The sequence below is a fragment of the Gavialis gangeticus genome, unplaced genomic scaffold (assembly GCF_001723915.1).
Source record: "Gavialis gangeticus isolate Ggan-Ray unplaced genomic scaffold, GavGan_comp1, whole genome shotgun sequence".
Classification (NCBI taxonomy): domain Eukaryota; kingdom Metazoa; phylum Chordata; order Crocodylia; family Gavialidae; genus Gavialis; species Gavialis gangeticus.
In genome coordinates, this window is record NW_017729012.1 from 1,610,620 (window position 1) to 1,627,808 (window position 17,189).

Here is a 17,189-nt window from a genome sequence, read left to right on the forward strand (position 1 = left end):
TGCCTAGTGCTACCCAGAGGCATGTAGACAAGCTCTACCTTGGAGAAGCAGCGAGAGGAGAATCAGGTCCAACATAGTAGTGCAGAGCTTTGTCCTCAAGGTTTTGACCAAAAAAAATCCAGGTCCACACTACAAAGTTCTGCTGCTGAAAAAAATCACACTCCAACATGAGAGCGCCTTGTTGGTCAACCCCTTTTCATGTAGATGCAATTTATACCAGCAAAAGAACCTTTCTCTTGACTGTTAGATCTCATATTATTCAAGGAGGTGGTTTAATTATACCAGCAAAATAACTCCTTTTGTCAGTGTGAGCTGCATCTCCACTAAGGTGATTGCCTGAAAGCAGGGGTCAGCAACACTTTTGGTGCCAAAAACACCCTCAGTCTCGACTTATAAGATCTTGGTGTGTCAGGGGCAGAAGGGGGTGGAGCTGCAAGGGGCCCGATCCTTGTTGTTGCAGTGCAGCGTTGGCCCCTTCCCTGCCGTCTGCTACAAGGCACATGTGCCAAGCAAAATACCTTGATGTGCCACACTTCGGCACCTGTGCTGGGGGTTGCTTACCCCTGCTGTAGAGTTATTCCAGAAAGTTGTTTACACTTCAAACTAGCCCAAAAATTTCTTTAAAAAAACCCCCATAAGCTCCCAAAATCACCTGCTTTGGTTTTTCATTATGAGACCAAATATCCGCTCACCAAAAGGCTTCCTAATTTTCTAGGGAAATTCAGTGTTGGGACAGGGTCTGAGATGGCTCGTTGTTTTGAGGCAAAATACGGTTCTAGCATCACTGTGTGCTAAAACTGTATAAGATGCTTTGAGAGTGTTTCGGCTTCTAGGTTTTGAGCTTTGGATTCAAGCAAGCCCTAAACTTCAAACCAAATCTCAGAAACTTCAGGTATTGCAGTGCAAAAGCTCGGTGACGTTGCAATGAATCCTCTGCGATGACAGCATTGCCCAGGATCTTTTGTCGTGCTACATACTGGCTTTACTGACTCTGCACCAGTGTCCTCCTGGGGGAAACTCCAGTTCACCTCAACTGACCTAAACTGGGAGATTTGACTGAATAGGGATCACAGGAAACGTTCGGTATTTCCATTATGTTCATCGTGTTAACAAGAAACAAGATGGAAATGTTAACAGAGCCCTTTACAATAATGAAGCCAGCACCATTGCAATTCTTCCCTTGCACCAAGGCACCAGAGGCCTTCGCCTGGGAGGAGTTGAGCACTCCTGCTAAGAACTGATAGCCCTCAATCCCCACTGCTTTCACTTAAGAACACCTTACTCTTCATAGAAGTTGCTTAGTACTCTTCAGGTTGCTCTACATTGGTTTTGATTCCCATGTGGCATTTTGTAATGTATATGTTGAAGCAGTAGCATAAGCTTGAGGTGAGAACCAAGCTCAAGAAAAATATTTTATATCTATAGCTGCATCCTGTAACATTTCTCAACACATTCTTACCATAGCTTATAATGGTAAAGTTAAGTAGAAGTTCTGTTTGCCAAATTATTTTTCAGGAACTTAAGCATCTGACCGGAAGTATGTCGCTGTGACCAGTACTTTGTAACATTGCTATCTGATTTCAAACTGCAGTCGTCAGGTTTTAACTTTGAAACAAAAGTTTGAGAGTTCAGTCCTTCAGGGGGTGATATCTGATGACCAGCATGGGCAGTGCAGTTGTTTGCTGTCTTGGTTTCTCTGTTGTTTCTGGGAAGAAAACTTTATGTGGCTCATTTTCATTTATACGAAGGCCTTTTATATACCTCTGACAGCATAATGGGATCTTAGTTTAAACAAGAATTACTCTCTAGGTGTATCCAAAGGTATTGCACACTCCTCTTGTTAAACAAAACTGCCATCTGTCTGGAAACAGAGGCCAGATCCACATGTGTTATTTGGCATGGCTCTGTTGACTTGAGGCCAGCTATCCTCAGTTAAACCAGCTAAGGTTATAGTTGGTTTGGTTTTTTTACTTGTAGTGAGAAGCAAGCAGACAAAAAAAATTAGGCACTTGCAAATCAAGCATGCATTTTTTGTAATGTCTCTTCGGTATTGGTTTCAGCCAGAGAGAGCCTGAGTCTGTGTGCGTGCGGGTGTGTTACTTGCTTTCGACTACACTGCATTGTCACCAACCATTAAAATTCTGCATACATTCTCACTATTTCACTCTCCTTCCTGGGGATGAGGCAAGGATTTAGTGTTCCCACTGTAATATTTGGAATAGTGACTCCCTTCTTTCATTAGTGCATTCATACTAGGCCAAAGCAGCACATCTAGCCCTGCAGTCAGGCTGCTCTTCTGCCATGTGCCCTGAATGAACGCTCTTTATTGCTTCCAGTCCTGGAGCTTGTGGAATCGCAGGTGTTTGGCCTTTTACGATCAGATCATCCTTTGCTGTTCCATCATGGACCGGACACTCAAACTAGGGCTGTGCTAATAACCGATCGTTTTCTGTTGAGCAGCAGAACCAGCAATTGGAAGCAGATTTGAGTTCAGAACAAACGGAACGTGACACTTTTGTCCATTTTTCTTGGTGAGGGTGGGGGAACGTACCTCTAAAAATTAAGTTTTTGTCCTTCTTCAGAAAGGGAAGGAGGGGCTCTCTTCATAGATGAGGTGGTTAATATCCCCTTTTATCTAATTATGCTATTGTGTTTTTGAAAGGAAGGGTAGGCTTTCAATTTTCTAGCGCTGCTGTTCTGCTTTGTGTCATACCGTAATATTCACTGAGCCAGGGAACAAACAACTGATACTCACCTGGAGGGCAGGAGACCTGGGCTCCAATCTTTGCACCAAGGAATAATCAGTTATTGATACAAGCCAGAATAGGGTTGGTGGGGGAGAATGAGGAGTCCACCCATTCTAGGTAACCCTATGTCAGGGGTGGGCAGTTATTTTGGGCAGAGGGCCGCTTACTGAGTTTTGGCAAGCCATCGAGGGCCATATGACGGGCAGCCAGGGGTAGTTAAATATTAATTTTCTAAATTTTTAGGGGGCCTGCGGGCCACACAGAATTGCCTGGCGGGCTGCATCCGGCCCGCAGGCCACATTTTGCCCACCTCTGCCCTATGTGGCTTTTCCTGGGAGGGATGGATTTCAATATCCTCCTGGAGAGGAGGGCCTAAACCCTAGGTCTTCCACACCCTGGGTAAGTTCTTCAATAGTCTAAAAATAGTCCAGCAGTTAGGGAAAAAGTAGACGGCACCTGCAGCCCTGTTAATCTAGTCCTGAAATGTTTCATTCCACCTGATACTACTTGGCAAATTGAACTAGCTGAATCCTTTCTGGACAATCAACCTGCATTTTTTTTTCAGTAATCTTATTCACTGAAAAGAATGTCAGCCTGTCCCAAGGTCTGTCATTTGTAGCAACCATTATGAGTTTAGAAAGCCAGTAATATGGATAACAGGGGACCCTGCTTTGTTGTGACCTCTAGTTCTAAACAGGGTTTGTTTGGTGTTTTTTTTCCCCCGTTTGTTTCATTTCCTTTCTCCGTGTGTTTAATTTCTTTTCTGACATGGGTCAGGTCACAACAATATGAAATCAGATGTCGGGTGGCTTGCTGTGTTGTTGTGGCATAATGTAGCATCCTGTTTGTGTATGCGCGGGTAGCAACTACCACCTAGGATTAATTCTGAGGGAGAAGAGCATGGGCTGCAAACCCAGGGCTCCTGTGCCCGTGGCATCTCATTGATTGAATTGGGTTGAGTTAAGCTAGCATAGAGGGTTGTTTAAAACCCTTATTTTAATTTAACCCAGATGTATGATTTCAGTGTAATTGAAGGTACACAGACTAATTCAGATGTTGATTTGACAGATCAGACTAGATAATCATAATAGTTCCTGCTGGCCTTAAACCTGTGAATGCAAGAATTAGGACTGGGTTTCAGCTAAACCAAAATAAGGCGCAAATAAGTGAAAATTAAAGTGTGCGCGCAGGGGTGGCATAGGTTTATTTAATTAAACTGTTGCATAATTGTGTGTGGACAGGATGTCAGCCAAGGGTAAGATTCACTAGTAAGAGACACCTTACTAACTCTTTCATCACTGACCTGCTGGTGATCCACATGATTTTTCCTGTCTCTTACACTAGCTAACTTGTCTAACTTTGTGGGGACTCATCCTAAGGTACATTTGTGTAGCTACAATAGGGATCACATTTGTGTAGCTAAAGATTGGGAAGTCAGTGGCAACTGCGAGTCCTAGGAACCTTGTAGAAGAGCGGGCAGCAATGTTTTTAGGCTGTGGGCCCGAGTGTCCTCGTTGAGGTCAGAGGTGGGGAGGGCACATGCCAAGGCTGAGACACCACACTTCTCTGCCATGGCAGTACCCAGAGAGCTCCCACAGCTGGCTCTTGTCCTCGCAGCTGCACGAGGAAAGAGACTGCTGTCAAAGCTGCCCCCCACTGCCAAATGCTGTTGAAGCCCCTCGTCTGTGGGCCAGATCAAATGGCTGCGCAGGGCCAGATCCATCTAATGGGCCATAGGTGGCTCCCCCTTGTTGTAGAAAATTAGCATCTGTCATATGGGTGTCAGCAACTTAGTTGGGTTTGGCTTGCAGAGCCTTTTTATTGAGTGCACAGACCTAGGGAGGGATGGTGTGGGCTTCCAAGGCATTTTTTTCACAATGGCTAGGCAGCAGGGAAAAGCCACAGTGGCAGCGTTGCTGGGATGGGAGAGAAGGGGAGCAGGGGCTATGGCTGTAGTGGCAGCCAGTTAAGGGGCCCATGATTAGAGAGAAGCTCTGTTAAAGTGCCCCCTGCCCTGCCCTGCCCAGCCCAGCCCAGCCCCAAATGTTGCTAACCCCTGTGTTAGGACAACCCCGAAGCCATGGCAAAAAGAAGAAATATGTATAAGTATATAGTTTTCTGTTTTCCCCGTAACTAAACTAAAAAGTCCTTGACCTGGTGCAATTCTTTGCAACTCCCTTTTACTCCCAAATACAATTGGTTTGCTACAATAGTGTCTGAAACATGGATTGAATCTATGGGGGGTTTTCCCTCGCCTCATTCTTCTGGCAATTCATCCTTCTGTAAGCTCCAGTGATCTTTCATCCCACTGAAGCAGTGCTTGCTCTGTTTTGATACTAATATGCTATTACACTGAAAAAGTAACAATCAATAAACCAGTCTAGTCAAGAAAATACCAGGCCAAATTCTGCTTTTGTTACTGACTGAAGTAAATCTGGAGTGACTTCACTGAAGGCAACGGAGTCACTGTATACGTAAATTGATATGAATGAAAGCAGAAGTGTGCCTGGTTGGTCTAGTAAAGTTGTTGAATGTATGAAGAGGAACATGAAGTTAATAAAATACAGATGAAAAGCTTGAGTAGTCTGGATACAAGAAAGGTCTTAGAAAAATGCAGCCTTTTTGGTGAGCAGAAGGGAAAATCAATCTCTGCATGGAAATTTTGATAGGAGCAGAGGTGGTGTTAGAAATCTCAGTCTTTTGCAGATACTGATGAACAGCTTTCTGCTGTTTGTTTCTAATCCAGAAATGTAGACGGTAACAGTGCACCGTCACCCGGATTCCAGGTAGATCCTTGGGGAAAATATCATTCCCCTCATTTTATCCTAGTTGCGTATCTTGGATCCAAAATTTTATTTCTCATTGTTTCAGAAGATAGCAAGAACATGTCTTCAGCCTGTATCCCACGTGGAACAGCCTTTGCGAACCCTCTTTGCTAACTCCTGGTCCTGGAAAGAATTTGAATTCTCACTACCTGATGGAGATGAGGCCAATTTCCACTCTTGATTAAGCCCAACACTACTCTCGTTTATAAATGAGGAAGAAAGGCTGCTTTAAGTCACAGCTTTGCCACCAGCTTGTGTGATCCTCCAGATTATTTAAGCCCTTTGTGCCCCTATTCTTCATCTGTCAAAGAAGACAATAATGATGCTCCCATTTTCCCACCCTTTGTTTTCTCTCCGGATTCCAAGGGGTGAATACCGCTTCTGTTTCTGCATAATGCTCAAGCTTGCGACAGTGATTCACCTTTTACTTTATTCCTACTGGTTCATTTATCCTCAATGTTTTTGATTGCCTTCCATGTTGCATCTGAAGTTCTGAGACGGTTTCAACTACAGCAGTGAAAAGCCACTACAGCAGAGAGGTGGACAATAAAAGTCTATATTGAGTTTTGATAAAATTGTGAAGAATAGGTTGTCAGGGTGTGACTGCATTAACTCTTCCATATGACTGCTTTGTACCACTATTAAAACAAGCATTTAAGAGAAAAGATCAAAATACAATGCACTGTCTAGATCATGCTTATTATTAGGAGAGATGTACAAGCTTGTTTAGTCCAAACACAATGATCATCATCCTGATTTCACTTTAAAACAGTTTTGCATCAGTATTATTCCATTATCTTCAGTGCAATGACACATATCTTAGTGTAGGACTATGGTCTGATTCAGCACCTGCCAAATTGAGAAAGAGAGAGTATCCCAGCTGAGTTCAATGGGAGTTGGATTAGGCTATAAATGAGAGAGAGACTTCAAGGGCTCAGCTGGAAGATTATGGGTGTGTGATTCACTTTAAGAAAGATAGTAGAAAATGACACATGCTTTAAAACCTGAGCAGAATGAGGAAAAAAGAAATGGAGTGAGACTGTTGAAAAGGGGCAGGCACGAGCAGATTAATTGCATGTGTGTGCAAACGTGCACAAATTATAAACTGCTTGGTCCGTTTGATGGAGTGGCAGAATTCCCATGGATCTCTAATGCAGCCAGGTCTCCTACCCTGTATGGGTTATCCACTTAAATGTCCGTCTCTAGGAAGATTTTTTTTCAGCTCTTTTTTACCTCCTAGACTTCCCTTTAATTGTATCAATGGGAGCCAGGTACACATCTGGAGCAAATCACTGTAGTACCGATGAATGATTTGTGTAAGATGAAGCCCAGGATGTTGTCCTACTTTGTCTTATTGAACCAACCATGGAAACATAGACCTGAATGATGGAGGGAAGAGGTTTATGAGCAAAAGTGCCTCACGCAAGAAGCAGCTTGTAAGATTCTCAACCTCATCTATGGCGTTCACTTATCCCAGTGCTACTATTACTAGGGAGAGTATTCAGGTTTGCAAATGCTTGTCAGCAGGTTATTCCTAAGAGTAGTCACGAAAGGCTGAAAGTATACCTGGTTTCAAGTGCTGGCAAGAGCAGGCCCTTAGATAAATTAAACTGAAAAGATGAAAGAGCTAGCATCTTGGATGGCGCCCTATCACATGATTACGGGGCCAAAATAATGATCCACATCTAAGAGAGTGACAATAAAAAAGCCAAGCTGATGTCCAGCGACTGAAGAGGTTGAGAGATGAAGGTAGGCTTTCGGCAGAACTAGGAATCATTGTAGCAATTGCTGTTCCTTTTGTTGCCCAACTTCCAAGTTAATTAAAAAAGAGATTGAAGCCTATTGTGAACAGAAAGAAGCTAAATAAGATAAGCTTTGTGCAGGATGCTGCTGGAATTAAGGTCATTAACGCTCCATTTTTCATCTTTAGCATGCACTTTCTTGATCAATGCTTCGGTCATCCTGTTTGTTTGCTGTTTTTATAAAGCAGCAAGAAAGTTAAAGTACTAAGCAGTTGTAAATAATTGCTTTGAAAGCCAAATGGAGTAATCAGAAACTAATCTATGGACTGCAGTGGATTCTTGCTTGTGATGAATTTGGCCCAGAATTTCTTGCCTCTGCAACATACTTGTAAGCTCTTTTTTGTTTTCGTAGTGTTGGTGCAGTGTTGAACCCAACAGGACCCCAAACTTAGATCCTCAAATGTCTAGTATAATGCAAATAATAATAATAATGATTTTCCAGCTCTCTGGCCTGAAATGTGTATATAAAATATAATTGAAGTCCACTTCCTGATTTACTTTAATGGGATTTTTAAGAGATGGCATTGGTGAGGCACTGGGAAAATTTGTAGTTGTGCTGGGTGCTAATTCCCCATCAGAGTCTGCTTGCAGACAGAAAGTCTCTTTTAGGGGTAATGGGCCTGATATGAACATATAAATATTAATACTTAGTGATGAATAATGGGGGAAGGTGGACGTATTTGGATCTATGCTGCTTTGAAGAAAAAAGAGAGGGGCAAAATTAGACAGCCATATATGCACAGATGGTGTAAGTCCCTTGTATCCGTTGACTTCAGTGTACCTATGCTAATTTACACCAGGTGAAGATTTTGCCCATTGTTCTTTTTTCCAATATAGTCATCTCTGTGTGTAGCGTCAGGTCTTGAGCTTGGGGTTAGGGTTGTTTGTGTAGGTGGGGGATCATGCTCCTCTAACTCTTCAATCTGTAAAGCCTTAATGCAGTTTTTGGGGCCGCTCTTCCTACTGGAGAAGCGTGCCTCCACTCATGCTGCTGTATTCTTCTCTCACGCTGTTGGAAAGCCACAACAGCACAGTTGATTTTACATGCTTGCATATTTATAAATGAGTGTAGAATTGGAATTAATTCCTATGTGAAAGCTATGTGCCATCTGTTCCACAGTAGTCTTCAGAAACAGTGAGTTATCTGGACCTTCCACCTGTTGAATAACTAATCTTTGGGACCCCTTAAATACAAACTCTGGCTTCTTCATTTTCTTTCTAAGAGATAAATTACAGAGTCTTTACTCAATCTTGTCTTGGATAAAATCTCCATTGACTGCTGAAGTCACTGACTTCGACAAGAATTTTTCCTACGATGAGGAATGCGGGACTTAGCCATGTAAAAGCATGCTGATGTGATTTAGTGGGTTTTCAGGAATTTCTGGGATGTGACTGCCTACTTCCATTAGATGCTTCTGTCTTTATTAATAAAACTCGATAACGTATCTTCTTGAGACACAATCTTTTCTTTTTCATAGTCTCTCTTTTCACCGTGCCTACATTAGTTGGACATTCATGCAAATAAGAACTACCTATCCACGCAATGAAAACCCCATATATCCTTCCCATTCTGGGCGCCTCGTGATTGAGTCGGAACTTTTTCTCCCTGTAGAGAGGGGGGGCTCTTTCAGACTGGAACTGCGGTATGCCACTGATGCCACAGACTTCTTTAAGTATGACATTACTGCCGTTTCAGAGACTGCTACTTAAGAGGTGCAGTGCCAACGGCTGCCACTGGGAGTCTTTTCATTGGCATGTGTGTCTGACACTCAGACCATGTACAGACATTACACTTTTATCAGTATAAGCGATTGGAAACTGGTGTATACCTGGAACAGCATAGAAGTTCGGCATACATGGACTGGTTTAGAAATGGCAGAACCTGATCTAGGATTTGTCCCCCAAGGGCAAATGTGTGTTCTGTTTGCTACAGATCTAAACTGTCACTTACAGAAAACTGTGCAACTCAGTTCAATTTTTGCCTTGGGCTTTTCGAATGTCTGTACCTAGCCTCAGTGATCAGAGAGCAGGCGTTTCCTTTAACTGCACCACATGCTCTACAACTGAATGGCATCAATCTGGCGACACCTGGGTCATCCACAATACAAACCCATAGAGCGCTAGGACAGCTGAGGTCAAACTGTTTTGCCTCTGCATCACAGTACTGCCTGCAGCAAAGCCCCACACACATTTAGAAGACTTGGCCTTTTCTCTGCAGCCTCTGGGAGTGACCTTGCTTTGAGGCAGATGGAGGAAGTTCTAACCAGCCAAAATTTGGCAACCCGTCAAAAAAAAATAGAAAGGGAGTTTGTGTGACACTAGGTGGGCAGGTTTTCCCATTAAAAATGTTGTGAACTTGTTGATGCTCCCTTACTGCACTCGCACATTATGTTGCATTACGGTTTTTGTCATGTTTCATTTACACCCTTATAAGCTTCGCGGATATTTAAATAATTTTTGAAGAGGTGCCAGCAGCACAGATGGCACTTGCACACACCACTGCACAAGCAGGCATTGGTGGTATGGTTTAGCCGCGCTGGGAAAAGAAGTACAACTGGTGGAACAGAAACGAGATGACAACATGGCCTTTCAGCAGAAATGACGAGGAAAAAGATGCCCAGGTCTTCTCAGAGGACAGGGGAAAACTCTGGAGGATCACCTGGAAACAAGCTAACTTTCTTGCATTTTCCCGGCTCACTGAATTGGAACAGGTGGCTTCTTGTATTGTGTTTCTTCTGCAATATTTTTTGCAGATTTGGTTTTATGAATCATATTTTACTAATCTCTTTTTCTACTGCTGGGTTCAGTCCAAGGCGCTGTGAAGACTGTGCATGAATCAGGACTTTAGAGTGAGGGAAAGCAAAGAATTAATTCGAAGTTTCTAAGAGCAGGCTTGCTGAAAGGCTCATCCATAAAAATTCAGATGCACATAATGTTGTGCACATGTGGGTATTATAGTGCGTTTTACTAACCACCCAGCTACAGGGATGTGCAGAATGAGGGCTTGTACAACTTCATGTGTGATATCCCTTCCAGTGTCTACATATGTACTGCCTTCTGCTCTATGGAGATGAAACCTCTAGAAACATTTGGGTTTGAAAGTATTGACCAGTGGTGAGAGAAATCTGGAATTTCCATTTCCATTATCTCAATATTAGTTTTCATTCCAAACCAGAAGAAAAAGTGCAAATTCTCTTGGGCTGGACTATTCCAAAATGCAAGTTAACAATTTCAAACCGTTTTGATTTTGGTATTTTGTATTGAAATAAATCTTGGGGCCATTTTGACATTGGTTCCCACACACTTGACGGGATTCCTCTTGCTGACATTTCACTAGGTCCACCGTTTCATTCCTTCCCTGTTCCAGTACTCCCTACCCTGTTTTGATGTGTTAGTTTCTTCCTCTGCGACTTGCAGTGCATTTAATTGTAGTAGTGAAGAAAGCACTTATAATGCAGTGCTTGTAGCCAGACCTTCCATGTCCTATTTCACTGATGTAACTGTGAGCCTACATCTCATCCCTTATGGCTTCGGTGGTGAATGCATAACTGTTTTCCTTTCCATGGGCGACGGGTGCCTCCCAAGTCGTGGGGGTGGGGGGTGCCCCCCAACCACCAACTGCGGGCAAGGGGTGTCCCCCAGCAGCTGATCGCTGACTGGGAGGGTGTCCCCCAGTGGCCGATTGCCAGCCAGGGAGGCGGGAGTCCCCCAACGGCTGATTGCCAAGCTAGCAGCAAAACTGGTTTTGCAGCTGACGCTTCCAGGAGGTGCACGGTCGATCCCCTACGTGTCGCCAATGTTCCTCTCCAATCACCCAAAGTAAGTTAGGAGTGACTCCATCGCAGTGAGTGGAACGCTTTAGTGTTGACGAAACGAAAGGGGAGAATCTAGTCCATAGGTTCGCTGTGGACAGGCTTTGAATTTAGACCTCACTGTTTACCTGAGCCTCTCCTTCTGAAAATACAGTTAGTTTAAAAACTGATTTTTTTGTTTTTCCCCAAGTGGTGCCCTTTCACGGTCCTGGCCTAGATTATCTTTTAATTACAGATGCTTTCAGAGGGAATAAAGGCAAACAGTGAAATTTCACTATGCCCCTTGTGTCACTGCTGTCCTAATTGTATGCTCACTAGGTCTCACCATGGCACTGAAATATAGTCTACCCCAGATGGAGCCCAGGGTTGGGGTCTGTGGGGCGCTTCCCTGCTCTGCTCCACAATGTGAAAGAATAATGCAGATTATCAAACTGTATGCTGTACTAATCACAAAAGCAACACCAGCCAAAGCCTTCAATTAAATCAGCCTGCTTTTGTTTGGTGCTTGAAAGCTCAGTCTTTTGACAAGTATAAATCATGCCTTGCTTTTTATTTTTAGTGGACCATAATAAACTTGATTAGATAGAAATTCACCTGACCAGTAAACATGCAAAAGTCTCCGTTGTCGGCCTGTATCATAAAACAACAGCGTCAGCACCTCTCAGAAACCTTTGTATTTCTTGTTGCAGATTTAGTGGCAAAAAGTTTGATTGTTAGAGCATTAAATGAGGGTGAGGGGTTGTTGCACGCTGACTCAGTCATTCATTATCAGGCCCTGACAGCATCAATTAGTGAGCCCCAGACACCCAGCACAACAAAGATCATGCTGATGCAGACTTTAAATGAGAGCGGGGCTACCATACAGTGCTCACTGCAAGCTGGCCTTGCAGTTAACTTGCACTGCCTTCGAAAAGAGAAATACTTGAGTCATGGCAATTAGTTGGTCGTCTTCAGCTTCCATGAATTAGCATGTCATTTCAGGGCTGTATCCAGTTAGGTCAGGTACGTGTTTTGTACCCAAAATTGTTCTGTTTTTTTTTTTTATTAAATGCAGCACAAACAGTAAAGGGATGGTAACAATGAGAGGATGGATCCAGAGAGTTGAAGGAATTGTAAAGAAAAAGCACGCGAGAAGTATAGAAAGACAAATGGGAATGAGGTGGTAGACTGGAGGGACTCATTAGTTTTTCTTATGCTATCAGGCAAAGATGGTACTGAATGCAACTGAAAACCAACAAATGTAAGCTGATTAGAAGAAGCCATTGTGCACCCAGCATAAGTACCCCATGGGGCTGCAACACAACATTGTAGCATTGGCTCCAAAGAAAATTGGGTATCTACAGGTAGGAAAACATGGATGATTAAATCTTATGAAATAAAATACATTTGAAAGAGGATACACCTCCGCAGGGTTGCCCTAATTTGGTTATTCTGTAATTGGCTGCAGCAAAGTTTCTGAACCTTCTTCCAAAGTACTGGCAATTGGTCAGAGTGGTATGGACTATTATTTTTATTTTCCCCTTTCTTCCTCTATACTTGGGCTCATGGGCCCTCTTCCTAGGATCCTCCGTGCATAGCATGTCACTACAGTGATGAATCATTGCCACTACCTTCCTCTCTAATGCTCTTTGCCTGTAGCATGTTGTAATGATATAAAGTGTTTTGTGTCTGTGGTGTGCAAAAAGGGAACATTATGGACGTTCTTGCAGAATTCTTTTTGCACATATGGTTATCTGAAATAAGAAAGCTCCCCAAAATATTGTTTGGGTCCACCTGGTATGCTCCATGTGACCTTAAGTGAGAAGTGTATTTTTCATTTGTTGAGTTATTTCATCGTTTTCAGAACATTATAAATGCAGTCTATTTTTCTAAGCAAAGACAATGTAGTTCGATGAAAGAGTTGAAGTACGGTATTTCATGCAAATAGGTCCAGGTGAAATGTTTTGGGACTTCTAAAAATGCAGCATCTTGCTTACAAGCTGTCTGAAGGAAAACCCCTGAGCCAGCCCAATCCCCTTGACAAACTTTTATGAGCCCAATGTGTTTATGCAAACCTTTTCTCTTTCCCTTAATGTGCTGTCTGCTGCTTCCTTTTGCATGCCAGACTGTACTCTCGGTTGCATGTGTTCAAATTCAGAGATGTTCCACAGCAGTTTTCAGGGTTCTTCTAGATTTACACCACTGCATCTTCCACCACTATATGTCCCCCATTCTTCAGTCAAGAGCCTATAACACCCGCACGTGTGATTCTCAGCAGCCGCGAACATTTTTCCCTTCCTCAGATATCTTTCTTGTTTTAAACAAATTTCATTTTATGTTGAATTCGCCTGACCTTCTCAGAGTTGCCCATTCTCCTGAAGAAAATATCAGTGTATCTTGAAAAGCATGCAGCGCGGTGTACTTTTCCCCCCCCCAACAGACAAAGGCACATTGTGCGTGCATGTGCACGTGTGCTCTCAGCACCACTTGACCGAACAATCCCACCGCCTTGCCATGTCCGGTATTTTGGGGACCTGGCGTTTCCCTCCTCCCCTTCCCGCTTCTGCAGTGCAAGCTCCCAAATTTCGAGGCATGCTGCTGTTGCCAATGTGGCAGGGGCACAGCAGTTGCTTGGCAACCAGCAGCAACATTTCAAAAATGCATCCCTTTTTAAAACTGAGCTTCCCCATCTAATGGCTTTGAAAGGAGCAGTTGTTCTTTCAGCATCGTTTTCATTTTTTGTCTTTTTAAAAATCCTGCTTTCAGCTCCAACTTGGCTTTTTTTCCCTCAATTGTCTGTCTTCACATCTGGCTTCACAAAGGCAAGCAGTGTTGTTGGCCTTGCCTTTTTGGGAGTTAAAGCCCTTTTATCTTTTTTTTTTTTTCTTTTTCCGTGAGGTTTAGATGTTATCGTTTCTGAATTCTAGTTCGAGCGGAAAGATACTCTGCTGGCACTTCCCAGGCCCAGGCTCATTCGTGCTACCTCTGGTAACTGGTCTTTTTTAAGGATAGTCCTTTCTTTTTTTTCCTTCTGATGAGTATCAGCACAAATCAGAGTGTAAATCATTATCAGAAGCTTAAGAAACTACCTTTTTAATGAGGGAAGGAAGCCCATGTCTCAGCCACAAGCTTAGTGACTGGCAATTCTCCTGCCCCCAGTACAGCACGGACTGGATCGCATTGTTTCTGGTTGGAGAACTGGCATGACTGGAGCAGCCTGGCATGACTGAGGCCACTACTGCCAGGCACAGGAAGTTTGAGATCTAGATTTGACAAAAATGTGATTTTTGTAGATACAGCCCTAGCTGGGAGAAACCCAGGGAAAACCTAAGAGAGTGGGTTTCTTTCTTTATCTCTTCCTATGACCAGTGGAGGATGAATGCACAAGTAATTTTGTCCCTCTGCCTTCCTCTCCCCAGTTGTGAAATTGGGTGAGATTTGACATGAAGATGTTATCTGGGATCGAGAAATGGAAAATACTATATAGATGGGATCCTGTCTAACCGCCTTGATATTCCTGAGCTATCTTCTTGTTTGGCTCCATCAGGAGGAAACCCTCTAAGAGTTGCACACTTCCACAATTCCAGCCATGATGAAAAAGGAGGTTAATCTGTGCAATCCTATTTCTATTAAGTTAATGGCAAAACTCTGTCACACTTAGTCCTAGTGGATGAGTTTAGCACTTGGGGCCAGGTTCTTATAAGTCATCTAGGTTATTGATTTGAGGTCACTGGAAATATGTGTGGTTATCCAAGGGAAGAACATGTGCGTTGCAACTTCTGTCTTCATGCTTCTTCCTGTACGTCACAAACGACATAAGGGTTATACCCATTCAGATGAAATATGAGCAGTTATATTACTACAATGACTATTATTTTTTTCAGGGACAATGGAAAACTGTTATTAAACACCAGTTTCTGTCTATTTTATTTTAAAGACTTATGCTGCCAGCCTATCACCAGTAGTATATGAGCACTTTTTACATGTACTAAACTGTAAATATGTAGGTGCTAATTATTGGACCCAGATCTCCAGGTTAATGAAGACTAAAACTTTCCCGACTCATGCATACATATCGGAGCCAATTCTCGCTGCCTTTAACCTGTTTCAGAAAAACAAATAGCTCTACATTTAAACTGGTGTAATGAGATCAGAATTTAAATCTCCATCTTCTGAGCAATAAGTGAGATGTGCTTGGTATTTTCATGCCAAAGCAGGTTATTCAGGTTCTAATCAATTCTAAATGACACTTCCATAAGCTGTAATGTTCTTTAACTATATCCAAATGGCACTTTTCCTACCTTTGCAAACAGCAGAGGAATTAAAGAAAAAATTCCAGTCTAGACTTTACAACCGAATGCCATTGATCAGTGTGACTGAGAGGGGCCATCTGCATTAGCAGCCATAGGAAATGGCTGTAGGAAAATAATTTTTGATGCATAAAGCTGAATAATCACTGGCAGTTGGGGTAAATTTTAAACGGAGGCAGCGCACAAGTTAGGAGCATTGCAGTGATTGGGTGTCTCTGAGAAAAGCAGTTTTAGTTAAGTGTGCAAATCCATGGCTGAAGCAATGTTTTTCTGACTGGAGGTCTCACAGGTAGACTCTGACACAGAGGCAGGGATTGAATCCTGGTCATCAGAGTTCCTGATTGATCAGTCCTTACACACTAGACCATTCATCCTATTTGAATGTACAAGAGTCAGCCCCTTCAGTTTAGCATGGTGTGCCTGCTCAGCTGTAATAGCTCCTTACAACAAATGCACAACCCATTGCCAGGCTGAAGCAGTACCCAGATCATCACCCTCACTGGCAGCATCAGCAGTATGAAATGTATGGTTATTCCTTGTTTTTTAAGTGACGGTGCTATGTGGTGTGCACAAAGGTCTTCGATCAGCTCCACCAATCATGCTAAAGCCATTTAGTGCTGCTGAAGAGCTGCATTCATTTTGTGCCAACTCAGTTTGTTTGACAGTTGAAATGACGGGGGCTTAACAACACTTGACATGTACTGTCACTTTTTATTTTGCTACTTCTGTCCCATCACCTAGAAACACCCACAGCTGCAAAATAAGAAATGGCTATCAGTGCAGAGAATGCATCTCTCAAAGCAGCTTCCCAAGCATGCACTGCTGTAGGAAATACTACACAAATAGACAGACAGACACTAAAATTAATTGGATGCTATAGCCAGATTATCTAGTCTCTCAAAGCTCTGCTCAATGCAGAGGAAAGGGTGGCTTTAAGATACGTTTGTGCCTTCTGGGATCTGGGGTCAGCTGGGGACTTGTGAGTCCCCCGTCATGACTCAGAACAGCCTCAGGAATTGCTTGAACTTGTACTTAACTGCAGAGACCGAGTAGGAGCCACCCCGCAGCTGAGAATAGATGGAGAACAGTATTAGCCGGGATGATTTGGACAGGGATGTTCCTGCCTGGAGCAGAGGGTTGGGCTAGATGATGTCTAAAGATCCCTTTCAGCCCTACTTGCCTATGCATCAGCTGTGTTGCCACCTGCTTCTCATACCCAGTGTGTGCTGCCGGCGTTGGGAGTAGAGAGGATGAAGCTAAGAGCACTCTGTTCTACCCGAAGGATCCTGCTTCTGCCAGGTGGATTCACTGGTGACTTATTCTACACATTTCTTATATTCAGAGTGGTGCAAAGGGCCCAGTGCATCAAATAGAGTCTTACCCTGTGTCTAAACCTGAAATTGGACATTTCACTTCATGTAAATTTCTGTTTTATGAATTTTTTTCCCCCCAAGTTTCTCAGAATAAGCAAAATGCATCAGTGCTTTTTCATTTATGGCAAATGTTAGTCGTGTATTTCCCTAAGTTTCTAAACATATCTCAAAATGAATGGTTTTGGGGGAAAAAAAAAAAAGAATTTTAGATTTGAAAGACTTAGAGCATGGGGAGAAGGGAATCGATTGTACATGATAACAGCAATCATTTCACCTTTATGTTACTTTTTCTTATCCAGTCCAGGGCAATAACAATGATAAATAACACTCCCCCCCCCCCC